Genomic DNA, 27,905 nt, shown 5'->3' with positions numbered 1-27,905 from the left:
GTACTGACCCTCTGACAGTGAGCACTCCCTCAGTACTGACCCTCCAATAGTGCGGCACTCCCTCAGCACTGACCCTCCGACAGTGCATCACTCCCTCAGCACTGACCCTCCGACAGTGCGGCGCTCCCTCAGCACTGACCCTTCGACAGTGCGGCGCTCCCTCAGCACTGACCCTCCGACAGTGTGGCACTCCCTCAGTACTGACCCTCCGACAGTGCATCACTCCCTCAGCACTGACCCTCCGACAGTGCGGCGCTCCCTCAGCACTGACCCTCCGACAGTGCGGCGCTCCCTCAGCACTGACCCTCCGACAGTGCGGCGCTCCCTCAGTACTGACCCTCCGACAGTGCGGCACTCCCTCAGCACTGGACCTCCGACAGTGCGGCACTCCCTCAGCACTGACTCTCTGATAGTGCGGCACTCCCACAGCTTTACCCTCCGACAGTGCGGCGCTCCCTCAGTACTGACCCTCTGACAGTGCAGCACTCCCTCAGTACTGACCCTCCGATAGTGCGGCACTCCCTCAGCACTGACCATCCGACAGTGCATCACTCCCTCAGCACTGACCCTCCGACAGTGCGGCGCTCCCTCAGCACTGACCCTCTGACAGTGAGCACTCCCTCAGTACTGACCCTCCAATAGTGCGGCACTCCCTCAGCACTGACCCTCCGACAGTGCATCACTCCCTCAGCACTGACCCTCCGACAGTGCGGCGCTCCCTCAGCACTGACCCTCCGACAGTGCGGCGCTCCGTCAGCACTGACCCTTCGACAGTGCAGCACTCCCTCAGCACTGGCCCTCCGACAGTGCGGCGCTCCCTCCGTACTGACCCTCTGACACTGCGGCACTCCCTCAGTACTGACCCTCCGACAGTGCCCGCTCCCTCAGCACTGACCCTCTGACAGTGCAGCACTCCCTCAGCACTGACCCTCCAACAATGCAGCACTCCCTCAGCACTGACCCTCCAACAATGCAGCGCTCTCTCAGCACTGACCCGCTGACAGTGCTACTCTCTCTCATTACTGATCCTCCGACAGTGCAACTCTGCCCTAGCCCTGACTTTATGAGAGTGCAACACTCCCTCAACACTGACTCTGTGATAGTGCGGCGCTCCCTCAACACTGACCCGCCGACAGTGTGGCACTCCCTCAACGCTGACCCTCTGACAGTGTGGCACTCCCTCCGTACTGACCCTCCTACAGTGCGGCACTCCCTCCCTACTGACCGTCCGACAGTGCGACACTCCCTCAACACTGACCCGCCGACAGTGTGGCACTCCCTCAACGCTGACCCTCTGACAGTGTGGCACTCCCTCCGTACTGACCCTCCTACAGTGCGGCACTCCCTCCCTACTGACCGTCCGACAGTGCGACACTCCCTCAACACTGACCCGCCGACAGTGTGGCACTCCCTCAACGCTGACCCTCTGACAGTGTGGCACTCCCTCCGTACTGACCCTCCTACAGTGCGGCACTCCCTCCCTACTGACCGTCCGACAGTGCGGCGCTCCCTCCGTACTGACCCTCTGACAGTGCGACACTTCCTCAGTACTCACCCTCCGACAGTGCGGCGCTCCCTCCGTACTGACCCTCTGACAGTGCGACACTTCCTCAGTACTGACCCTCCGACAGTGCGGCACTCCCTCCCTACTGACCGTCCGACAGTGCGGCGCTCCCTCCGTACTGACCCTCTGACAGTGCGACACTTCCTCAGTACTGACCCTCCGACAGTGTGGCACTCCCTCAGTACTGACTCCGACAGTGTGGCGCTCCCTCAGTGCTGACCCTCTGACAGTGTGCAACTCCCTCCGTACTGACCCTCCGACAGTGCGGCACTCCATCCCTACTGACCCTCCGACAGTGCGGCGCTCCCTCCGTACTGACCCTCTGACAGTGCGGCACTCCCTCCCTACTGACCCTCCGACAGTGCGGCGCTCCCTCCGTACTGACCCTCCGACAGTGCGGCACTCCCTCAGTACTGACCCTCCGACAGTGCGGCACTCCCTCAGCTTGACCCTCCAACAGTGCAGCACTCCCACTTTACTGCCTCTCCGACAGTGTGGCACTCCCTCAGCTTGACCCTCCGACAGTGTGGCGCTCCCACAGCTTGACCCTCCAACAGTGCCCGCTCCCTCAGCACTGACCCTCCGACAGTGCCCGCTCCCTCAGCACTGACCCTCCATTAGTACAGCACTCCCTCAGCACTGACCCTCCAACAGTGCAGCGCTCCCTCAGTACTGACCCGCTGACAGTGCGGCGCTCCCTCAGCACTGACCCTCCGACAGTGCGGCACTCCCTCCGTACTGACCCTCCGACAGTGCGGCGCTCCCTCCGTACTGACCCTCCGACAGTGCGGCACTCCCTCAGTACTGACCCTCCGACAGTGCGGCACTCCCTCAGCTTGACCCTCCAACAGTGCAGCACTCCCACTTTACTGCCTCTCCGACAGTGTGGCACTCCCTCAGCTTGACCCTCCGACAGTGTGGCGCTCCCACAGCTTGACCCTCCAACAGTGCCCGCTCCCTCAGCACTGACCCTCCGACAGTGCCCGCTCCCTCAGCACTGACCCTCCATTAGTACAGCACTCCCTCAGCACTGACCCTCCAACAGTGCAGCGCTCCCTCAGTACTGACCCGCTGACAGTGCTACTCTCTCTCATTACTGATCCTCCGACAGTGCAACTCTGCCCCAGTCCTGACTTTATGAGAGTGCAACACTCCCTCAACACTGACCCTCTGACATTGTGGCACTCCCTCAGCACTGATCCTCCGACAGTGCGACACTCCCTCAGTGCTGACCCTCCGACAGTGTGGCACTCCCTCAGTGCTGACCCTCCGACAGTGTGGCACTCCCTCAGTACTCACCCTCCGACAGTGCGGCGCTCCCTCAACGCTGACCCTCTGACAGTGTGGCACTCCCTCCATACTGACCCTCCTACAGTGCGGCACTCCCTCCCTACTGACCGTCCGATAGTGCGGCGCTCCCTCCGTACTGACCCTCTGACAGTGCGACACTTCCTCAGTACTGACCCTCCGACAGTGCGGCACTCCCTCCCTACTGACCGTCCGACAGTGCGAAGCTCCCTCCGTACTGACCCTCTGACAGTGCGACACTTCCTCAGTACTGACCCTCCGACAGTGTGGCACTCCCTCAGTACTGACTCCGACAGTGTGGCGCTCCCTCAGTGCTGACCCTCTGACAGTGTGCAACTCCCTCCGTACTGACCCTCCGACAGTGCGGCACTCCCTCCGTACTGACCCTCCGACAGTGCGGCGCTCCCTCCGTACTGATCCTCTGACAGTGCGGCACTCCCTCAGTACTGACCCTCCGACAGTGCGGCACTCCCTCAGCTTGACCCTCCAACAGTGCAGCACTCCCACTTTACTGCCTCTCCGACAGTGTGGCGCTCCCTCAGCTTGACCCTCCGACAGTGTGGCGCTCCCACAGCTTGACCCTCCAACAGTGCCCGCTCCCTCAGCACTGACCCTCCGACAGTGCCCGCTCCCTCAGCACTGACCCTCCATTAGTACAGCACTCCCTCAGCACTGACCCTCCAACAGTGCAGCGCTCCCTCAGTACTGACCCGCTGACAGTGCTACTCTCTCTCATTACTGATCCTCCGACAGTGCAACTCTGCCCCAGTCCTGACTTTATGAGAGTGCAACACTCCCTCAACACTGACCCTCTGACATTGTGGCAATCCCTCAGCACTGATCCTCCGACAGTGCGACACTCCCTCAGTGCTGACCCTCTGACAGTGTGGCACTCCCTCAGTGCTGACCCTCCGACAGTGTGGCACTCCCTCCGTACTGACCCTCTGACAGTGTGGCACTCCCTCAGCTTTACCCTCCGACAGTTTGGCACTCCCTCCGTACTGACCCTCCGAAAGTGCAGCACTCCTTCAGTACTGACCCTCCGACAGTGTGGCACTCCCTCAGCTTTACCCTCCGACAGTTTGGCACTCCCTCCGTACTGACCCTTCGACAGTGCGGCCCTCCCTCAGGACTGACCCGCCGACAGTGCCCGCTCCCTCAGCACTGACCCTCCGACAGTGCGGCACTCCCTCAGCACTGACCCTCCAACAGTGCCCGCTCCCTCAGCACTGACCCTCCAACAGTGCCCGCTCCGTCAGCACTGACCCTCTGACAGTGCGGTGCTCCCTCAGCACTGACCCTCCGACAGTGTGGCACTCCCTACATACTGACCCATCAACAGTGCTCACTCCCTCAGTACTGACCCTCCGACAGTGCGGCGCTTCCTCAGCCCTGACCCTCTGACAGTGTGCAACTCCCTCCGTACTGACCCTCCAACAGTGCTCACTCCCTCAGTACTGACCCTCCGACAGTGTGGCACTCCCTCCATACTGACCCATCAACAGTGCTCACTCCCTCAGTGCTGACCCGCCGACAGTGTGGCACTCCCTCAGTGCTGACCCTCCGACCAGTGTGGCACTCCCTCAGTACTGACCCTCCGACAGTGCGGCGCTCCCTCAACGCTGACCCTCTGACAGTGTGGCACTCCCTCCGTACTGACCCTCCTACAGTGCGGCACTCCCTCCCTACTGACCGTCCAACAGTGCGGCGCTCCCTCCGTACTGACCCTCTGACAGTGCGACACTTCCTCAGTACTGACCCTCCGACAGTGCGGCACTCCCTCCCTACTGACCGTCCGACAGTGCGGCGCTCCCTCCGTACTGACCCTCTGACAGTGCGACACTTCCTCAGTACTGACCCTCCGACAGTGTGGCACTCCCTCAGTACTGACTCCGACAGTGTGGCGCTCCCTCAGTGCTGACCCTCTGACAGTGTGCAACTCCCTCAGCACTGACCCTCCAACAGTGCCCGCTCCCTCAGCACTGACCCTCCGACAGTGTGGCACTCCCTACATACTGACCCATCAACAGTGCTCACTCCCTCAGTACTGACCCTCCGACAGTGCGGCGCTTCCTCAGCCCTGACCCTCTGACAGTGTGCAACTCCCTCCGTACTGACCCTCCAACAGTGCTCACTCCCTCAGTACTGACCCTCCGACAGTGTGGCACTCCCTCCATACTGACCCATCAACAGTGCTCACTCCCTCAGTGCTGACCCGCCGACAGTGCGGCGCTTCCTCAGCCCTGACCTTCTGACAGTGTGCAACTCCTTCCGTACTGACCCTCCGACAGTGCGGCACTCCCTCCGTACTGACCCTCCAACAGTGCTCACTCCCTCAGTACTGACCCTCCGACAGTGCGGCGCTCCCTCAGCCCTGACCCTCCCACAGTGTGGCACCCCCTCCGTACTGACCCTCCGACAGTGCGGTGCTCCCTCAGCACTGACCCTCCGACAGTGTGGCACTCCCTCCATACTGACCCATCAACAGTGCTCACTCCCTCAGTACTGACCCTCCGACAGTGCGGCGCTTCCTCAGCCCTGACCCTCTGACAGTGTGCAACTCCTTCCGTACTGACCCTCCGACAGTGCGGCACTCCCTCCGTACTGACCCTCCGACAGTGCGGCGCTCCCTCAGCCCTGACCCTCCGACAGTGCGGCACTCCCTCTGTACTGACCCTCCGACAATGTGGCACTCCCTCCGTACTGACCCTCCAACAGTGCGGCACCCCCTCAGCACTGACCCTCCAACAGTGTGGCACTCCCTCCGTACTGACCCTCTGACAGAGCAGGACTCCCTAAGCACTGTGTTGGGAGTGCTGTTCTGGACTGTGCTACTGCAATGCCTAGAGTGAGATTTGATCCCAGAACCAGCTGATTTAGAAGGGATTGTGCTACACATTGAGCCACAGTTGACAAGTGCAGTGCCCTGTCCCACCAGCTTGCTTGGAATCTTGAGTCATCAAGAGATGCTGCAAAATGCAACGCAGGTCCGTTTGTCGGTGAATTTGCCCATCTCGATACAAAATTTTCAAGTACCTAGGCCAATTGATTAGCAAATAAACTGATGGTTCCCTCTGATTAACTGACTCCAGGCGTAAAGGCCATTATTTTTCAATATCAACAGCCGAGGTTCACAAATTCCTTTTTCAAATGGATCAGTAATGCCACCAAAACACTGAACTTCAATTATAATACAATAACATACTCCGAATGTGAACGTGCTGCTGGTAAGTAAGGTTTTAGTACTGTTTTTACTGAATCGGTCTATGTTGGATGACCGGAATAATATCTAAATTTGGGCTGACCAGTGGCTAGTAACATTGGCACTTCGCAACCACCAGGTAATGACCATCTCCAAGAAGCGACAATGTAACCATTGCCCCTTGGGATCTAATGGTGTTGTCACAGTGGGTCCCAACTTTCAGAGCGCCAGACTTACAAAGATGATCCTAGGGCGTACTTTTAAAGATACAACGTCCAAACATTCGTAGTTCATATGAATGATATGTTTTTAAGGTGAGAGGAGAAATATGTGAAAAGGGCATGTGCAGCAGCACTTTTACACAGAGAATGGTTCACGTGTGGAACAAATTCCTGAGGAAGTGGTGGATGCAGGTGCAGTTACAGTGTTTAAAAGGGATTTGGAAAAGTACATGAACAGGAAATGTTTGGAGGGATATGGGCCAGGAGCAGGCACGGGGGACTAGTTTAGTTTGGGATTATGTTCAGCATGGACTGGTTGGACTGAAGGGTTTCTTTCCAAGCTGTGTGACTCAATGGCTTTATGGCTTATGTAATGTCCTGCATTGTGTTCCGACTTGCGTACAAATCCACTTGTGAACGTTCCAGAATGGAACTTTTTCATGATCCTATAAAGCTGTACATACCTCCAGAAGCATTGAAGCCACTGAAGTAGTTTTGGGGTGCAGTCACTGGTGTATTTAGGAAAAGCAATAGCGAATTTTCACACAGTAAGATCCCACAAAAAAATGCAGTAATGACCAGATTATCCTTCTAGCAATGTAGGTAAAAGGATTAGTCAGTACATTAAAGGGAGCTCACTTGCTCATCTTCTATGCCAATCCACCAAAAATGTATACATTCTGTGTATACAGAATGCTCTCTGCTTCCTGTGTTACAGTTAACACAGGGAATGTTCGATTGCTAGTGGCATCCACTCTTCAAGTATCAGTCAGATGTGAATGCAGACACTGACAATCCAATAACTGCGGACTCTGATCCTGTCCTCACCCCATCCTGCATCCATACTTGCCTCAGTAAGAGTTACTGTATGGCAATGGGGCTGCAAATCTCCTTCGTAACCCTTGGGCTTACTCTGGTGGTCCTGCTCTGTTCCGACTGAAATTGCTGACTGTTGTTGCAACTGGGCACTTTCATGTTCCATACAGCTCAACGACTCAGAATCCTAACCCACCCCAGGTCCCATTCCCTCATTACCCCCATCTCACTGGCTTTAACTGCCTCCCCAGTCTAATAAAAACCTTGATTCTAAAATACCTTCCTTGGCTTGACACTTCCCAACCTCCTCAATCTCCTTCAACCCAACCTCAGTTGAAGATCTCTGCACCGTCTGACTCTGGCCCCTTGTGTGTGCTCTGCAACATTGCTATAGACCTGGAGCCCGGGCCCTCAGCTACCTGTGCCCATAGCTCTCTGAACTAGTCTGTCTTGCAATAACCTGCTTCTCCTTGATCATCTATCCTAAAATCTGATCATGTGACTCGGTGACACTTATTTTTGTTGTGGGCTCTGCAAAAGACCAGCCCCTGTTGTACCATTCAGTGAGACGTTCCAACCTTCTGAGATCTGAGATACATTCCCCCACCCACCTCTCCCCCCCCCCCCCCCCCCCCCCCACCGCTGCCTCCACACCTTTGACTAACAAACATCCATCAAATGTAGATTTTAAATTATTGACCTACCATCAACTGCTGTCACGGGAAGGATCGTCACTTCTCTGAATGTCTGTGACATTTTATTACATCAAAGGCAGTGTACAATGGGAATATTTGGAGATAATCCACCTGAAATATCTAGAGAGGTCACCAAACTTTTAGGACTGTCCTGGATTAAAACTTAATTTCAATGGCACTGTTGCCAGAAAAATTAATGAGAAAACCCCTTGGGTATTAAAATGTTTTAACTTTCAGTGACCATTTTTGTTCCTTAGTTTTAAAACAGCAATATTATCAGAGTGGGTGGGACAGCAGAGACTGAAGGTCATGGAATGAGGCTTTCAGATACAAGTGCAGTCAGTGTTGGATGACAGTAATCTACTCGAACCCCAAGTGTATGAAACTGACATGATGTTGACAGAGAGGTCATGGTGAAAAGGTGAGTTAGTACCTACAATGCATGCTCACCCCTCCCCTAATCCCTCAAAAACCCCATTACATCAGTCTGTAACAATTATGTAAGAAATTTGCATATTCAGGGGCAGAGGTTCAAAGGTTAGAATCTGCCTCTGGTTTTGCACTGTATGTAGAGTGTTTATACTCTCTATAGTGATCCACATGCATTAACAGAAGCTGCCTCATTCTCTCCATTAAACGACCTCCAATAAAGTTACACCAACAAGTTCATTGTTTGCTATTACACATTTCATCAGTTAAAATGTCTATTTTCCCTGTTTGTTCTAGTAAAGTATTAAATTTGGACAACCTTTATACCCTTGTGTCTACAACCAAAGCATTTTACTGTTTCAAACAAGGAGTGTCCAATAGCAGCCTGGGTAAATATTGGATTTGGCAGAGTCTGCTGCACTTATCAGCAGAGTGATAGGTATACTATTGATCAGGACATGTTCCCCGCTGTTTGGAAAGCCTACTGCACTATTGAATTCTTTTGGGTGTTTTGACAAATAGACCTAATACTGAACAAACAAGGCTATTGGGGGAAAAAAGTACTAACTGATGTTAACAGTCAACAATGTCCCTTAACAAGCACCTTCTATAGAACAAGGGCTCCTTTACATAACCTTTCATGGCTGTGTTATTCAATCTACAATGGCAGTGGACAGCATAAACAGGATGAGGTACCTGGATTGGTGAAGGCATTGTTGCTTGCATTCCTGGCAATGTACCGCATTTTCATTCACTTACAGACCAATAGATTGAAGATGCTGGGACTGTCCTTCCTGGGTAGAAAGATGCTGAGAGGAGATCTGATTGAGGTTTTCAAATCATGAGGGGGCTGGGCAGTGAGTTTGGGGTAAAGCGGCTTCGCGCTCATAGAAGAAACAAGAGTGAGAGTGCGTGGATTTAAAGTGATGTGTAACAACGCAAGGATGATGTCGTAGAGCCATAGAGATGTACATCATGGAAACAGACCCTTTAGCCCAACTCGTCCAAGAAAAAGACTTTTTCACACGGCACGTAGTTAAGGTCTGAAATGCACCATCTGGAGGCAGGTACAACCGAAACATTCAAGAGGGCATTGGATGGGTTTTAGGAATGGTTTTAGAATAGAGATATGGGGAAGAGACAGGAGATTGGCACTGGACAATAGAGTTTGTGCAAGCATAATGGGCTGAATGATCTCTCTGTAATAGTTCTGTGATTCTGTGATCCATGAGAAGCATATTGTTGCCCAGTGAAAAGGTTTAGTAAAGCGTCAGTGGGTGTTAATGTCCATGCACATATACCAGATACAGAAAGGTCTACAGTTTAGGAAAGTGGTGGAATATTGGTAATATCACTAAATCCATGAAACCCATGTTAACATTCTAGCACTGGCAGAATCCTGTAGGAGCCTGAGCCATGTGGTCTCAGGCAGAACCAATAAGACTGTTGTTGACATCAGAAGCAGCTTGCTCCCTTCCTTATGTTTTTGACAAAGAGTGTGGTGGATTTCTCACTAGGCAGCAGCGATCTGCCTTTAATGGGGATTAATGTTTGTTGAATGCCTTGTGTATCACTCAGCTGGCTTCATTAAGGGCAACTAGGGACAGGTAATTACTGGCAGCCCAGCTAGCAATGCCCACATCCCATAAGTGAATAACAAATTAGTACTCAGTTTCCTATCTTACAAAACTCACCAAAAGAAACTCAACATCAAGAAAGCGGGACATGGAAATCCGAGCAGATCTGGTTCACTATGTCTTGTAGGGATGGAAATCTGCCATCCTTACCTGGACTGGCCAGCATGTGACTCCAGGCACACAGCAATGTTCTTGATTCTTAACTACACTTCAGGCAATAAATGATGGTTTTACTAGTGATGCCTACATCTTACAAATGAGCAAAAAAGAAATTGTATTTACTGCAAATAATAAAATTTGTCAGAGGCAGGAAACTGTCATCTTTCCCATTGTGACACTTCAACTCACATCTGAAGAGGTGGAATAGTTGGGTTCCAGCTCTGTAGCAATCTTGCTGCATCATTTACCTAGAAAGTGAAAGGATGAAAACCTCACAGACTGAAGCATTCTCAGCCAGGCCCTTATAATTGGTCATAACAAGGTGTAGAGCTGGATGAACGCAGCAGGCTAAGCAGCCTCAGAGGAGCAGGAAGGGTCTAGGCCCGAAATGTCAGCTTTCCTGCTCCTCTGATGCTGCTTGGCCTGCTGTGTTCACCCAGCTCCACACCTTGTTATCTCGGATTCTCCAGCATCTGCAGTTCCTGTTATCCCTTATTATTGGTGCCCAGTTTTGGGCAGGCACAGAGAGAAAGGAATAGCTGCCATATAAAAGGGCTGCATTGTGGGAGTGTACATTTGTCACTGAGGAAAGCTGGTCCAATGCTTCATCAAAAACGTCAGTTGAAAATAGGGCTTTAGAAAGAGCAAGAGGGGAGAGCTTCCTCTGGGCTGTACAAACAGTTAATGTGTTCAAACGACTTTCTTATAGGTTCTAATAGGAGAGATAACTTCAATCATTTTAATGGGTCTACTTGACAAAGGAATGAAAGTTGAAGAATTTAAACTTTCACATGTAAATACCACTAGCAGCAGTTGGCTTTCTTCTACATTGTGGTACAAAAGTTGGGCAGGCCAGTCAACTGTGCTTGATGTCAATAGTACAACGTTGTTTGCATGTCATGTTGACTTGACTGTGCAGAGCGACCTTACGTAACTGACTCCCGACCTTTATCAGATTAGTAAACGTGTTTTGGCTCCACAGTAAACAGGCTCCTTCCTCCCTGAGTTAGGGTGGGCTGTAACCTGTACACTCAGCTTTGGGCTGAGACCGTACGTGGAGTTTGGGGAAGTTAGGCAGAGGCAGCCAACAGCACCACTCCAATCAAACTAACATTGCCACTGAAAACCAGGAAAGGCTGGAAATAAACAGGAAACATGAACGTTAACTTAGGATCCATGTCAAGAAGTTGAAAGTGATTACCAAAGGGAGGATACAAGGGGCAAATCCATTAGAATTATACGAGATGCTTTAATATAGAATTTACTCTATGAATAGGCTACATTGAGTCAAGAGTCCTGCCTTGTCCACATTAGCCATGATTTCCCAGAAGACCATAAGAAATAGGAACAGCAGTAGGCCATTTGGCCTTCCAAGGCTGCTCCACCATTCAATAGGATCATGGCTGATCCGACATTCCTCACAGCCACTTTCCTGCATTTTCTCACAGCCCTTGATTCCCCAACTGATCAAGAATCCTTCTCAGTCTTAAATATACACAAGGACTCTGCTCCCACAGCTCTCTGCGGCAAAGAATTCTAGAGACTCACAACCTTCTGAAAGAAGAAATTCCTCCTTATCCCAGTCTTAATTTGGCACCTCTCATTCTGAGACTATCTTCTCTGGTCCTAGACTTTCCCATGAGGGGAAGCATACTCTCAGCATTTACTCTGTCAAGCCCCTCAAGAATCCTGCAAGGAGCATTTCCTGTAACACCCGTTCTGTCCAGACCAACTGTCAATGTTGGAATTGGAAAAAAATTAATACAATGACAGTAAGACACAGCCACTAAAACTGAGCTATCTCCTAGCCCAGGTTTGAAGCCATGCACACAGAGCTTGTATCCTTGATAACAAGGTGTAGAGCTGGATGAACACAGCTGGCCAAGCAGCATCAGAGGAGCAGGAAGGCTGACATTTCGGGTCTGGACCCTTCTTCAGAAATGCCAGGACCCCATTTCTGAAGAATGGACCCAAAACGTCAGCTTTTCTGCTCCTCTGATGCTGCTTGGCCGGCTGTGTTCATCCAGCTCTACACCGTGTTATCTCAGATTCTCCAGCTTCGGCAGTTCCTACTATCTCTGAAACTTTAACATTTACTATCTCAGTCATTTGCCAAGATTACAAAGTGTGGGGCTGGATGAACACAGCAGGCCAAGCAGCATTTTGTGCTCCTCAGATGCTGCTTGGCCTGCTGTGATCATCCAGCCCCACACTTTGTTATCTTGGATTCTCCAGCATCTGCAGTTCCCATTATCTGTCATTTGCCAAGGCCAGTTTCACTCTGAGTATGACACAAACATTTGTCTAACCCTGCAGTCACTGCTTGCATTAACAATGGCTTGCATTTACATTTACTGCATGAAGGCTTTGTATGTGCTCAGACAATTATCAAATAACAGTTGACATCAGGTCACTTTAGGAGATATTGTGCCATAGAGCCAAAAGCCTTAGGTTTTATGAAGCGCCTTAAAAGGAGAGGGTGGATTGGAATGTTTTACAGAGGATATTCTTGAACTTCAGACCTTAAAGCAGCCAGTGACAAAATCACCAATAACCAACAAAGAAAATTAGACTCAAGTGTCAATTAAGTGTTGGATTGTAGAGATGTCGATAGATTGTAGAGGTGGAGGAAGCTACAGAGATAGAGAGCAATGTGGCCACAAAGGAGTCTGAAGACAAGGGTGAGAATTTTATGCTGTAAACTGGTTACTGAGGGAGGTTTACCTACCAGAATTCATCCTTGAGCCTTTTTGAACAAGGTGCTGTTTCTCACACTCAACATCCAAGCTCTTAACTCTCTCTATTTGTTTGACCAGAAGAAAGAAATAATTATGTACTGCAATATCCAAAGATTACTAGCTCTTTGTACCAACACCTGCTCTTTGAAAATCAACCAAGTTATAATCTCATAAATACAGCCGTAAATCAGCACCCTTTCCACATTCCTGATCGGATTATGTCATTATCTCTGAACAACCTCTCAAGACTTGGAAAGGAGTGGGTGAGGGAGTTGTGGGTGGTGTGAAATGATGATTTCTTATTTTAACAACAAGATAAATCAGTGACTTGTGCAACTATATCAGACAGAGTTCCAAACAGATCGGCTAGCCAACTCTTTTCTGGCACTGAGTCTGAAACCAGAATAAACAGCTCCTTGTGTAAGTAACCTTGGCAAAAGATCAAGAAAGGAAATGTACTGTTTTTTTAACGATGGAGTAGTCAGTGGTTCTTGTGGGTTTTAGTTACACTGTAATTAACAACGAAAAAAAGCTGCATTTGCATTGGGTTTTAAAGCAACTTAACAGTCAAACGGGACACATTTCATTTGACTTTTGGCAAGACATGTCTTTTGAGGGCTGAGTGGCTGCAGATCAGTGGTTAATCTCTTAAACGTTAAAGCAGTTGCAGCAGTGGTTTGACCTTGTGATTTGTAATCACACACGCACTTAGACCATTTATCTGTATCAAAGTGCATGGAGCGGAGTTAGAAGAGATAGGATCAGTTTCTTTTAATTAAACTTATTGTTTCATTTCTGTTTCATTCACTTTGCAAGTTATTTTCTTTCCAAGATGCAGTGTGAATAGAATCAGCCCCCTCTCTTCAACACACCACCCTCACATCACTTACTTTGCTGTTATTTCTGAATAGTCACTCTTATCCCCTGCCAGTGTGAAACCTCGGAGAACAGCAAGGTTTATAGAAGCAGAGGAAGGGACAAGACAGTGCATCAGCAGACATCTGATCAATCTCCAAGTGATACGTTGCTGGGTAGTGACAGTGAGCACTCTGCCAGCTACTGTGATGTCAAATCAAATCCTTCTTCCCATCCCATAACCTGAGATGCATTCCAACTAAATTCCCATGATAAGCATCAGGCGTGGGAATACTGATTTCTACGTGACTGAACACTGATAATGCTACATCATCACAGCAATTACACTTCAAAAAAACAAACTTTGTTCGCTGTAAAACTCTTTGAGACTTCCTGAAGTTGTGAAAGGTGCTGTAGAACTATTCATTATTGTTTTTGACAGTAGGCAGCTCCTTAGTGAGAGAGTGACTATACCCTATATCTTCTAATTACAGAAGGGGATTTACATTAACTGTGCAATAATGCGAGAGCTCTCACCTCCATGAGTAGTACGCATTCTCCCAGCTGAGAGCCTGACAGCACATCCACAACAAGCTCACTATGGCCTCACTATGCGGGACAGAGACAGGAATCATGGGCCCCGGGTCTGAGACACCAGAACAATTGTCCTCAGTCACAATGGCCATGTACCAATCTGAGAACAACAAGCTCCATTATCCCAGTTGTTGGACGCTGACCTATCTCCATCCCCTACCGTCGAAACCTGCTCACTACCACCTTTTCAAGGGCAATTAGGGACAGGCAATAAATGCTGGTCCATCTGTTAATGCACACATTCCACAAATGAATTAAAGAAATATTAGATCTGCATGGAAATAACAGCAATGTTTATCAAAACTCTCCCCCAATGTCCCTGAGCTTAAACCTTCCTTTAAAATCTCTAAACTCAGGAAGCACCTACAGTCTGCACTCACTCTGCTGTATGCTATAGAAACACAAACACACACACACAAACACACACACACACACACACACACACACACACACACACACACACACTGCACAAGGATTCTCTGCGCTGCTGAACAATTACCTAGAGACTACTATTTCCAAAAGGGAGGTCAGCGCTGTTTGTGGGAGCTAGCTATGTATAAACTAGCTGCCACACCTAACAGTGTCTACTATTCCAAAAAATATTTAATTCACCGCAAACAGCTTTGAGAGCGCCTGAGGTTATGAAGGGCGCTACACAAATGCACCATTTTCTTCCTTTTCCCCAAGACAGGATTTGTTGAGCTAAGCCAGCGAGATCTAGGTCTGGAGTTTCACTGCCCCACTCCGTAAGAAGCCCACAGCTAAGTTACATCAGGTAGTTTTACAGTACAGCACGATGATTGAATCCATTACTACTGGTATTCACCAGAGATCCCTGAAAGATCCCCTGCTGACTTCCGCAGGAATGGCTGGGAGATAATTACTAAATGATTTTTGTGAGGTCATGAGTAATTCTCAGTCATTGTTTTGTTAGATTAAAACTAACTGTTCTCTAATCTTTCACTGCTTGCATTTCTTCCTTTTTGACAGCGTACAGTTATTCAATCACCTCTGAGTTACTCCCTTCTATCTGTGTGCAAATCTAGTGTAAAGTCCCTCCCTAGTCTGGGGGATCACGTTGGTTCCAATTTTCCTATTGTCTAATTTTCAATGCTGTATCCGACTTGCTGTGGACCAGAACAGACACCCTCAAAATGCTTTAAGAAGAAAGCCAGGACCCTAACTTTTTCTTATTTTAAAGGTAGCTATGAAGTGACGTGCTCCAGATGTGATGTCACTGGTCAAGATACTCAACATTAAGCAAAAGACAATTTATTTAAACACTACAGTTAAAATACAAACAAAAGAAAGAGGAATTTAGAATAACTTAACTATTGGAAAACGTAACTGAATGATAGCTACCGTACCTATAACACTCTTATATCCCATAAATGTGTCCCTTGGCAACAAAGGCAAATTCAGACACAGATTCTCACATGTAGTTCTCCAGTCCAGGAGGAAAAACATCAAAAGAAAGTGCAAAGAAAGTAGCAGCTAAGAGACATTCAGTGAAGCTTCCAATGCTTTTGAGACCCCAAAGGCTTCGGCTGAAAGCTAAATCTAAATTGGGCTGCGCGGTGGCGCAGTGATTAGCACTGCTGCCTCACTGTGCCAGGGACACAGGTTCGATTCCAGCCTCGGACATCTGTCTGTGAGGAGTTTGCACATTCTCCCCATGTCTGTGTGGGTTTCCTCTAGGTGTTCTGGTTTCCTCCCACAGTCCAAAGATGTGCAGGTTAGATGGATTGGCCATGCTAAAGTGACCATGGTGTAGATGAGGTGGGTTATAGGGGCAAGGGTCTAGGTGGATGCTCTGAGGTTCGGTGTGGACTTGTTGGGCCACAGGGTCTGTTTCCACACTGTAGGCCTTCTATAAAAAAATTTAGAGAGCCTGGTCTATAGGAGCAGGCCACATTCAGGCCACTTCCATTGTTCCAACTTTCAAAAATCGCCCAATGCCTCACAAATTGTTTATTTTGTTCGAGACAGCTCTGCAACTCCGCCTTACAACTTCTCTTCAAAAAAAACCAGAACAAAATAACCTCTTAGACTGGCAGCATCATCACAAACTCTAGTGACAATCTATCGACATTATAATGTTACTAATACACTTTTTGCCTTCTTAACAATTGTCTACTTTCATTTTAATTTTGTTACTTTAAGCGTGTGTTGTGTAATCTGCGTTCTGATTGGCTCAGGCACTGTGACATTGTTAGATTGGTTGGAGACAGTGCAATTTCAATGTGAACTTTTTCAAGCCCCTCACCACTTACAACCCCTCCCCTCAAGGTTTCTTTCTGTCCCTCGTATTTATATTTATCACTATGCTGTTGAAAAGGACCTAATGATCAATCACTTATGAGAGATCGATTAACTTTGTGGGTTAGTTTATTACAACAGTAAAACACTTTATAAGTTATGAAACAAATAGTACAGCAAAGCAACTGCTTTCTGTGTGTGTAGCTTGCAGACTTAGAGCACACTGTCAGGCAGAGTTGCAACATTGTATACACATGGCACATGGAGTCCTTAAAGGGGATCTCTCTTAAAAGCAATGTATACATACAATATTCCCCTCGTTTCCTAAAGAAATTGTAACTATTTATAATGGTATGTGAGTCTGTGAGTCTTTATAAGATTTGAGTAATTTGCTGAAGCACCCAAATCTCACAATGATGACAATATCTGGAGGTGGCTTTCTTTTGTGGACTGCAGTTGCTGTTCTCAATTTTGCTTCTTCTCATCCACTACAATGAAGCATTAACTCCACCCAATCTCACAATGTCACAGTCCCAGAGCAAACCATAAAGCAGATTACACAACACAAACTTAAAGCAACAAAGATCTAAATTTTAAAAATTAAGAAATGAAAATAAGCAATAGTAAAGAAGGCATAGAGTGTATTAGTAATGCTATAATGTGGATAGATTGTCAATAGAGTTTGTGATGATGCTGTCAGTCTAAGAGGTTATTTTGTCCTTTGTTTTTGAAGAGAAGTTGTAAGGCACAGGTGCAGAGCTGTCTCTAACAAAATAAACAATTTGTGAGGCGTTGGGTCTTTTTTTGAAGTTGGAAGAATATCTCAGATTTTCTGTTTTGTTCCTTCAGAGATTTCCAGCATTTTTTTTTCTCCTTCATAAACAGCCCTAATAAATGTTCAGCCTCTTTGAGAATTATTTTTCTTTTTGCTTTCTTTGAAACCTGGGTGTCTTCCACTGGCTGTTATGGTGGTTATTTGGCTTTAGTTATGTCGAACTTTAAATCATTCACTGGGGTATCACTGTTCTTTTTTTTTCCCTGAAAGGATAGTCTTATGATTTGCTGTTTCATCTAATGTACATTGGCTGATTCCACTAATGTTGTTGATCTGTTATTTTCTGCAGAACTGCATGGAGCTCAAGTTAATGTTTCTATAGCTGTTCCTGCTAAGCAGATCTGTTTTGCATCCAACTTGTTCCAGATCTTTCTGTATATTGGCAATCTTCATGAGATTGATGATATCATGCAATGTGCTTCCTTTCTTTCTCTTCAGTTCTTCATTCATGTTTCTAAGTTAAGTAGAGGATAGCGAGTTTTGAGAAGATTTGTAGCTCAGGTTAAGGTTTTGGATGTGAGTTTGCTCGCTGAGCTGGAAGGTTAGTTTTCAGACGTTTCGTCACTTTTTTTTAAATTTGAAAAAATATACTTTATTCATAAGATGTACAAAAAATAAAACATTTATACACCTACCCAGTCATGCAAGCCACTCCGGGTTACCCAGGGGGTACATACACCAACTAAAGGGAAAAAAACAAAACAGAGAAGAAAAAAAACAAAGCAAAGAAACCGCCCCGGCAGTCGTCATCCCCCACAGTCCCAGTTGGCCCCCTGACCAGTTGGGGAAGGCGCCAGCTGGGCCCAGTTACCAGATAGGATTCTTTTCCCTTTTCTGGACGAGGGGTTTCATATCGTGGTCTTTCCCCACCGCGCCTTGGCGGCGGCTGCCCCAAGCATTAACGCGTCCCTCAGCACGTAGTCCTGGACCTTGGAGTGCGCCAGTCTGCAACACTCGGTCGGGGGCAGTTCTTTCAGCTGGCAGACCAGCAAGTTGCGGGCAGACCAAAGAGCATCTTTCACCGCATTGATGGTTCTCCAGGCGCAGTTGATGTTGGTCTCGGTGTGCATCCCGGGAAACAGCCCGTACAGCACGGGGTCCCGCGTCACGGAGCTGCTCGGGACGAACCTCGACAAATACCACTGCATCCCCCTCCAGACCTCCTGCGCATAGGCACACTCCAGAAGGAGGTGATCGACAGTCTCATCCCCCCCGCAGCCGCCTCGAGGGCAGCGTGCGGTGGCGCAGAGATTCCGGGCATGCACAAAGGAGCTCACTGGCAGAAGCCCTCTCACCGCCAGCCAAGCAATGTCCTTGTGCTTGTTTGAAAGTTCTGGCGATGAGGCATTCTGCCAAATGACTTTGGCAGTCTGCATGGGGAACCACACGACGGGATCCACCCTCTCCTTTTCCCGAAGGGTCTCGAGGATACTACTTGCTGACCACTGCCTGATGGCCTTGTGGTCAAAGGTGTTTCCTTTCAAAAATTTCTCCACGAAGGACAGGTGGTACGGGACGGTCCATCTACTCGGAGCGTTCCGCGGCAACGAGGCCAGGCCCATCCTTCGCAACACCGGGGACAGGTAGAACCTCCATAAGTAGTGACACTTGGCGTTTGCGTACTGAGGATCTACACACAGCTTGATGCAGCCGCACACAAAGGTAGCCGTCAGGGCGAGGGTGGCGTTCGGTACGCCCATTCCCCCATATTCCAGGTCTTTGTACATGGTGTCCCTGCGGATCCGGTCCATCCTCGACCCCCAAATGAAGTGGAAGATGGCCCAAGTGACCGCAGCGGCGCGGGTCCAGGGAATAGGCCAGGCCTGCGCCACATACAACAGTACCGAAAGCCCCTCGCACCTGACAACCAGGTTCTTACCCGCGATGGAGAGGGACCGGAGCGTCCACCTGCCCAGCTTCTGCTTCAATTTGGTAATACGCTCCTCCCAAGTCTTAGTGCACGCCCCAGCTCCACCGAACCAAACACCCAGCACCTTCAGGTAGTCTGTCCGGACGGTGAAGGGGATGAAGGAGCAGTCATCCCAGTTCCCGAAGAACATGACCTCGCTCTTACCCCTATTGACTTTGGCACCCGAGGCCAGTTCAAACTGGCTGCAGACGTCCAATAGTCTACTCACCGACCGACGATCGGTGCAGAAGATGGCGACATCGTCCATCTACAGGGAGGTCTTGACCTGAAGGCCTCCGCTGCCTGGGATAGTCACGCCCTTCAGGCTCACGTCCTTCCTGATGGATGTGGCGAAGGGCTCCACACAGCTCACGAACAAGGCAGGAGAGAGCGGGCAGCCATGCCTGACTCCAGATCTAACAGGAAAACTGTCTGATTCCCACCCGTTGATCGAGACTGCGCTAACGATGTTGGCGTAGAGCAGCTGGATCCAATTGCGGATGCCCTCCCCGAACCCCAATTTGGAGAGGACGTCCCTCATGTAAGCATGAGACCCTGTTGAAGGCCTTCTCCTGGTCCAGGCTGACGAGGAGGTGTCCACCCGCCTGTCCTGTACGTAGGCGATCGTATCCCTGATGAGCGCGAGGCTCTCAGCGATCTTCCTGCCTGGCACAGCACAGGTTTGGTCAGGGTGAATCACTGACTCCAGGACAGACCTGACCCGGTTGGCTATGTTCTTGGCCAGGATTTTGTAGTCCACGTTCAAAAGTGAAATGGGACGCCAATTCTTAATTTCTTCCCTCTCCCCCTTCCTCTTGTAAATGAGGGTGATGATGCCCTTCCTCATGGACTTGCATATTTCCCCTTGCCCGAAGCGCACTATCGTACACCTCCAGCAGGTCCTGGCCGACCAGGCCCCACAGAGCGGAATACAGCTCGACCGGTAAGCCGTCGCTTCCGGGAGTCCTATTCCTCTGCAAGGACTTGAGGGCTCTGGTCAGCTCGTCCAGGGATATCGGCCGGTCCAGCCACTCCTTCGTGCCGTCGTCTAAGACCTCCGTGATAGACGACAGGAACGACTCGGAGGCCATGCTGTCCGTGGGCTTCGTGTCGTACAGTCCGGCATAGAAGGATCTGCTGATCCTCAAAATGTCGGGCCGAGCACGTCTCGTCCTGCTCCACGGAGCGGACCCTGGACCGGAAGATTATCCTGGAGGCCTCCGCGGCGAAGAGCGAGGCTTGCTGGCCCCTCACCTCGCGGAGGTCCTCCGTGACATCGACCCCCATCAACTGCAGAAGGAGCAGGTTCTGCACCCTTTTCTGGAGTCGCGACAGCTTTCCCCGCCTCTCTCTTGCCTTCTGAACACCCTTGAGGACAAAGAACCTCTTGATGTTCTCCTTCACTGTCTCCCACCAGTCGCCCGGAGACTCAAAGAGGGGTTTCACGGTTCTCCAACCGGCGTACTCCCTCTTAAGCTCCTCGACATTCTCTGGGGTCAACAGAGTCGTGTTGAGCTTCCACGTCCCCTTGCCGGCCGGCTGGTCGTCCTGTAAGTGACAGTCGGCCAGCAGGAGGCAGTGGTCAGAGAAGAACACCGGCTCGACGCCGGTGGATCTGACCGAGAACGTCCGTGACACAAACAGGAAGTCTATCCTTGAGCGGATAGACCCGTCTGGCCGCGACCAGGTGTACCTCTGCTGCGCTCCGTCTGCAGGGGTGCTGAAGACGTCGAGCAGCTTGGCGTCCTTCACCGTGCCCATCAGGAATCTGGACGTGACGTCCAGTTGAATCCCCCCACCCACTGTCCCCACGCTGGATCTTCCATCTTCATCGATGATGCAGTTGAAGTCTCTGCCTAGGATGACCGGCCTGGACGTAGCCAGCAGGGGTGGAAGCTGCTGCAGGACGGCCAACTGCTCACTCCGTACCGCTGGGGCGTACACGTTGATCAGCCTCAGGGGAGCGTTCCTGTAGGTGATGTCAGCCACTAGGAGGCGCCCCCCCCACCACCTCCTGAACTTGAGAGATGAAGTCGCGCCCCCGCAGCAGAATAGCCAGGCCCGAGGAGCGACAGTAGTTACCCCCCGACCAGATCGAAGGCCCACAGGACCAGGCGCCGGACCATTTCCCATACCTGCCGAGGTGCGGTATCCCGCACTCCTGCAGAAACAGGAGGTCCGCCTTGATGGTGGTCAGGTAGGCCAACGTGGATACACATCTTGCGGTGGACTTGACGCTGCGCACATTAATGCTCGCAACTCGTACCCCCATTGTGGGCAGTGACCGCAGTACCCTCCCCAAGTCCAAGGTCCAGCCCCTCCATCTGTCCCTTCATGCCCGTTGCCCGGGCTAACTGCTGGACGCTCTCCGGGCTCAGGAAACCGTCCGTGCTGCCTTCTGGGTGGCATCTCCCCGTCAGGGGTGCAGAGGCAGGAGGGTCCGGCTCCGGGTCAGGCTGGGGACGCGCTGTTTCCTCCTTCCCGCCTGGAAGTTCCGGGGGGCCCTCCAGTGCTCCAGCGGCACTTGACTGGGTGTCAGAGGGAGCCTCAGGACGCCTCCCGTCACCTGGAAGCGGGGTGCTGCTTTCCTTCCCCCTCGAGGCCTTTAACTTCTGCTTCGAGTGGGCCCTCTCCGAATCCCCCTCGTCAGAGGAGCTCTTATAGCCCCCCTTTAGCTGCCTCTTCCCGCCTGATGGTTGGGTTCCTGGGCCCGTCGACGCACCTTCCTCCTCGCTTTCCGGACTGTTGTCCACTCCCCTGGGTCGCCTGTCGACGCCTCTATTGGCTCCGGGTTGTTGGGGGGGATCGGAGCCTGCAGGGGTGCTTTGCTGGCCTCGGGCCCATCCTGCAGGGCTGGGCCCTCCTGCACGGCCTGGCCCTCCTGCACATTAGTGGACCAATAAGAGGCAGGTCAAGGTGACGCTGAGGATGGGCACGGACGGGAATGTCGTACACCCACCGTCCAGGGGATGGTAGATTGGCTCCAAATCAATGTGTTTGTTGATGGAGTTCCAGTTGGAATGCCATGCTTCTAGGAATTCTCATGCATGTCTCTGTTTGGTTTGTCCTAGGATGGATGTGTTGTCCCAATCAAAGTGGTGTCCTTCCTCATCTGTATGTAAGGATACGAGTGATAGTGGGTCATGTCGTTTTGTGGCTAGTTGATGTTCATGTATCCTGGTCGCTAGCTTTCTGCCAGTTTGTCCAATGTAGTGTTTGTCACAGTTCTTGCCAGGTATTTTGTAGATGATGTTCGTTTTATTTGTTGTCTGTATAGGGTCTTTTAAGTTCATTAGCTGCTGTTTTAGTGTGTTGGTGGGTTTAGTGTGTTGCAGTCATGCAGAGACTCCAACAAACAGCTCTGCCAATCATCCAACCCAAACTTTGGGTCCGCAATGTGGATGACACCTTTGTCATCACTAAACAAAACAAATTAGAGGAAACCTTCAAGACCATCAATAATACCCATTACTGGCATAACATTCACAAAAGAGGAGGAAAACAACAGCAAACTGCCATTCCTAGATGTCACAGTAGAGCGAACAGCCAATGGGGAACTTCAAACCAGCGTCTACAGGAAAACAACACATACGGACCAAATACTGAACTACAGGAGCAACCATCCCAACACCCACAAACAAAGCTGCATTAGAACATTATTCCAACGAGCCACCACACACTGCAGCACAGAGGAACTACGCAGAGCAGAGGAAAATCATCTATACAGCGTATTCAAAAAGAATGGGTACCCTATGAACACAGTCCGCCGATTTCTCAGCAACAAACCAAAACAAACAGACAAAACGGGCTCAGAAACCATAACCACTCTCCCCTACATCAAAGACATTTCCAAAATGACTGCCAGACTACTCGGACCCCTTGGCATCATGGTAGCCCACACACCCACCAACACACTAAAACAGCAGCTAATGAACTTAAAAGAACCTGGACAGACAACAAATAAAACGAACGTCATTTACAAAATACCTTACAAGAACTGTGACAAACACTACATTGGACAAACAGGCAGAAAGCTAGCCACCAGGATACATGAACATCAGCTAGCCACAAAACGACATGACCCACTATCACTCGTATCCTTACATACAGATAAGGAAGGACACCACTTTGATTGGGACAACACATCCATCCTAGGACAAGCCAAACAGAGACACGCATGAGAATTCCTAGAAGCATGGTATTCCAACCGGAATTCCATCAACAAACACATTGATTTGGAGCCAATCTACCATCCCCTGAGAAAAAGAACAGGAAATGACATCTCCAATGCAGGAAATGACATAACCAACCCAAGGAACCCGAAACAGATAAATAGAAAGCGGGACACAACACCAGCGCTTTGTCGCAGGCTCACTGATGATGTTACCTAGAATGGTGACAAAACATCTGGGAACAAACCTTACAGCTCAGTGAACCAGCTTACATCTCGAACACAATAAAGACCTACTCTCTTGTGGACCGAGAGGAGGAGAGCGCTATGTTGGAGGTGAAAGGAGGACGTCGGGTTGGCTGCGCACCCTTGCGACCAGTGGATCTTAATGCTGGCTTTGGCCTAACGCTGGTTCAGGGGAGCAGCCAACCTGCAACGATGGCTGCGGCAAGTGCTCGTGCCCCAGGTCAGGGGGTCCGGAACACCATCCGTGTTTCTGTAAAGAAGGTGGATGAAGGTGCACCTGTGGACCGCACCTTCTTCGTGAAGAGGGTCCTGTTGGACTGTTGTGGGTTTGCTGCTGCGGACATTTACTGCCTGCAGGATTTCCCCGGAGGAGGTTTTTACGATGTGACCTTCCGGAGTGCCAAGCTTTGCGAGCGCTTCATGGAGGTTTTCAAGGAGAAAGGGGGTGAGGGCCCCCTCTCTGTATTGACCGCTGTCCCGCTGTTTGTGATGCCAGCGCAGAGGAGCCGTATGGTGACTGTACACATGTACAACCCACATGTGCCAGCAGTTGATGTCCTGACCTTCCTCGGAAGGTACGTGAAGGTGGAAGGGGACCTAACTGACATCGTGGACCCCTTTGGCATCTGGACGAGTAAGAGGCAGGTCAAGGTGACGCTGAGGATGGGCGCAGACGGGAATGTCGCACACCCACCGTCCAGCTTCGCGATCGGCGGGAGCAGGGGCTACCTGACCTATGCAGGGCAACCTAAAGTCTGCCATGCCTGTGGTAGGTCAGGTCACATGGCGGCCGACTGCAAAGCCACCATCTGCAGGAACTGCAGGGAGGAGGGACACCTTGCAAAGGATTGCCCACGAGAGAGAAGCTGCAACCTTTGCGGGGAAGCGGGCCACTTCTATAGGGCATGCCCGCGGCGGGGTACCACCTACGCCCAGGTCGCCGGCAGGGGAAATGCGGGGCCAGCCCCCCCCGGAGGAGAGGAAGGCACCAGGGCCCAGCAAGGACCCCACTAATGTGCAGGAGGGCCAGGCCGTGCAGGAGGGCCCAGCCCTGCAGGATGGGCCCGAGGCCAGCAAAGCACCCCTGCAGGCTCCGATCCCCCCCGACAACCCGGAGCCAATGGAGGCGGCGACAGGCGACCCAGGGGAGTGGACAACAGTCCGGAAAGCGAGGAGGAAGGTGCGTCGACGGGCCCAGGAACCGCAACAATCAGGCGGGAAGAGGCAGCTACAGGGGGGCTATAAGAGCTCCTCTGACGAGGAGGATTCGGAGAGGGCCCACCCGAAGCAGAAGTTAAAGGTCTCGAGGGGGAAGGAAAGCAGCACCCCGCTTCCAGGTGACGGGAGGCGTCCTGAGGCTCACTCCGACACCCAGTCAAGTGCCGCTGGAGCACTGGAGGGCCCCCCGGAACTTCCAGGCGGGAAGGAGGAAACAGCACGTCCCCAGCCTGACCCGGAGCCAGACCCTCCTGCCTCCGCACCCCTGACGGGGGGATGCCACCCGGAAGGCAGCACGGACGGTTTCCTGAGCCCAGAGAGCGTCCAGCAGTTAGCCCGGGCAATGGGCATGAAGGGACAGATGGAGGGGCTGGACCTTGGACTTGGGGAGGGTACTGCGGTCACTGCCCACAATGGGGGTACGAATTGCGAGCATTAATGTGCGCAGCGTCAAGTCAACCGCGAGATGTGTGTCCACGTTGGCCTACCTGACCACCATCGAGGCGGACCTCCTGTTTCTGCAGGAGTGCGGGATACCGCACCTCGGCAGGTACAGGAAATGGTCCGGCACCTGGACCTGTGGGCCTTCGGTCTGGTCGGGGGGTAACGACTGTCGCTCCTCGGGCCTGGCTATTCTGCTGTGGGGGCACAACTTCATCTCTCAAGTTCAGGAGGTGGTGGGGGGGCGCCTCCTAGTGGCTGACATCACCTACAGGAACGCGCCTCTGAGGCTGATCAACGTGTACGCCCCAGCGGTACGGAGTGAGCAGTTGGCCGTCCTGCAGCAGCTTCCACCCCTGCTGGCTACGTCCAGGCCGGTCATCCCAGGCGGAGACTTCAACTGCATCATCGATGCAGATGGAACATCCAGCGTGGGGACAGCGGGTGGGGGGAGTCAACTGGACGTCACGTCCCAGATTCCTGGTGGGCACGGTGAAGGACGCCAAGCTGCTCGACGTCTTCAGCACCCCTGCAGACGGAGCGCAGCAGAGGTACACCTGGTCGCGGCCAGACGGGTCTATCCGCTCAAGGTTAGACTTCCTGTTTGTGTCACGGATGTTCTCGGTCAGGTCCACCAGTGTCGAGCCGGTGTTCTTTTCTGACCACTGCCTCCTGCTGGCCGACTGTCACTTACAGGACGACCAGCCGGCCGGCAAGGGGACGTGGAAGCTCAACACGAGTCTGACCCCAGAGAACGTCGAGGAGCTTAAGAGGGAGTACGCCGGTTGGAGAACCGTGAAACCCCTCTTTGAGTCTCCAGGCGACTGGTGGGAGACGGTGAAGGAGAACATCAAGAGGTTCTTTGTCCTCGAGGGTGTTCGGAAGGCAAGAGGGAGGCGGGGAAAGCTGTCGCGACTCCAGAAAAGGGTGCAGAACCTGCTCCTTCTGCAGTTGATGGGGGTCGATGTCACGGAGGACCTCCGCGAGGTGAGGGGCCAGCAAGCCTCGCTCTTCGCCGCGGAGGCCTCCAGGATAATCTTCCGGTCCAGGGTCTGCTGCTTGGAGCAGGACGAGACGTGCTCGAGTTTCTTCTTTCAGAAGGTGCACAAAGAGAGCTCTGTGCTTAGCCGGCTGAAGGAGGACGACGGCTCGGTGACGTCGTCTCGGCCTGACGTTTTGAGGATCAGCAGATCCTTCTATGCCGGACTGTACGACACAAAGCCCACGGACAGCACGGCCTCCGAGTCGTTCCTGTCGTCTATCACGGAGGTCTTAGACGACGGCACGAGGGAGTGGCTGGACCGGCCGATATCCCTGGACGAGCTGGCCAGAGCCCTCAAGTCCTTGGAGAGGAATAGGACTCCCGGAAGCGACGGCTTACCGGTCGAGCTGTATTCTGCTCTGTGGGACCTGGTCGGCCAGGACCTGCTGGAGGTGTACGATAGTGCGCTCCGGGCAGGGGAAATGTGCAAGTCCATGAGGAAGGGCATCATCACCCTCATTTACAAAAGGAAGGGGGAGAGGGAAGAAATTAAGAATTGGTGTCCCATTTCACTTTTGAACGTGGACTACAAAATCCTGGCCAAGGTCATTGCCAACCGGGTCAGGTCTGTCCTGGAGTCAGTGATTCACCGTGACCAAACCTGTGCTGTGCCGGGCAGGAAGATCGCTGAGAGCCTCGCGCTCATCAGGGATACGATCGCCTACGTACAGGACACGCGGGTGGACACCTGCCTCATCAGCCTGGACCAGGAGAAGGCCTTCGACAGGGTCTCTCATGCTTACATGAGGGACGTCCTCTCCAAATTGGGGTTCGGGGAGGGCATCCTCAATTGGATCCGGCTGCTCTACACCAACATCGTTAGCGCAGTCTCGATCAACGGGTGGGAATCAGACAGTTTTCCTGTTAGATCTGGAGCCAGGCAGGGCTGCCCGCTCTCTCCTGCCTTGTTCGTGTGCTGTGTGGAGCCCTTCGCCGCCTCCCTCAGGAAGGACGTGAGCCTGAAGGGCGTGACTATCCCAGGCAGCGGAGGCCTTCAGGTCAAGACCTCCCTGTACATGGACGATGTCGCCGTCTTCTGCACTGATTGTCGGTCGGTGAGTAGACTATTGGACATCTGCGGCCAGTTTGAACTGGCCTTGGGTGCCAAAGTCAATCGGGGTAAGAGCGAGGTCATGTTCTTCGGGAACTGGGGTGACTGCTCCTTCATCCCCTTCACCGTCAGGACAGACTACCTGAAGGTGCTGGGTGTTTCGTTTGGTGGAGGTGGGGCATGCACTAAGACTTGGGAGGAGCGTATCCCCAAATTGAAGCAGAAGCTGGGCAGGTGGACGCTCAGGTCCCTCTCCATCGTGGGTAAGAACCTGGTTGTCAGGTGCGAGGGGCTTTCGGTACTGTTGTATGTGGCGCAGGCCTGGCCTATTCCCTGGACCTGCGCTGCTGCGGTCACCTGGGCCATCTTCCACTTCATTTGGGGGTCGAGGATGGACCGGGTCCGCAGGGACACCATGTACAAAGGCCTGGAATATGGGGGAATGGGCGTACCGAACGCCACCCTCGCCCTGACGGCTACCTTTGTGTGCGGCTGCATCAAGCTGTACGTAGATC

The sequence above is a fragment of the Stegostoma tigrinum genome, chromosome 33, assembly GCF_030684315.1.
Source record: "Stegostoma tigrinum isolate sSteTig4 chromosome 33, sSteTig4.hap1, whole genome shotgun sequence".
Lineage (NCBI taxonomy): Eukaryota > Metazoa > Chordata > Chondrichthyes > Orectolobiformes > Stegostomatidae > Stegostoma > Stegostoma tigrinum.
The sequence above is the reverse complement of the archived record's forward strand: the minus strand, read 5'-3'. Positions refer to the sequence as shown.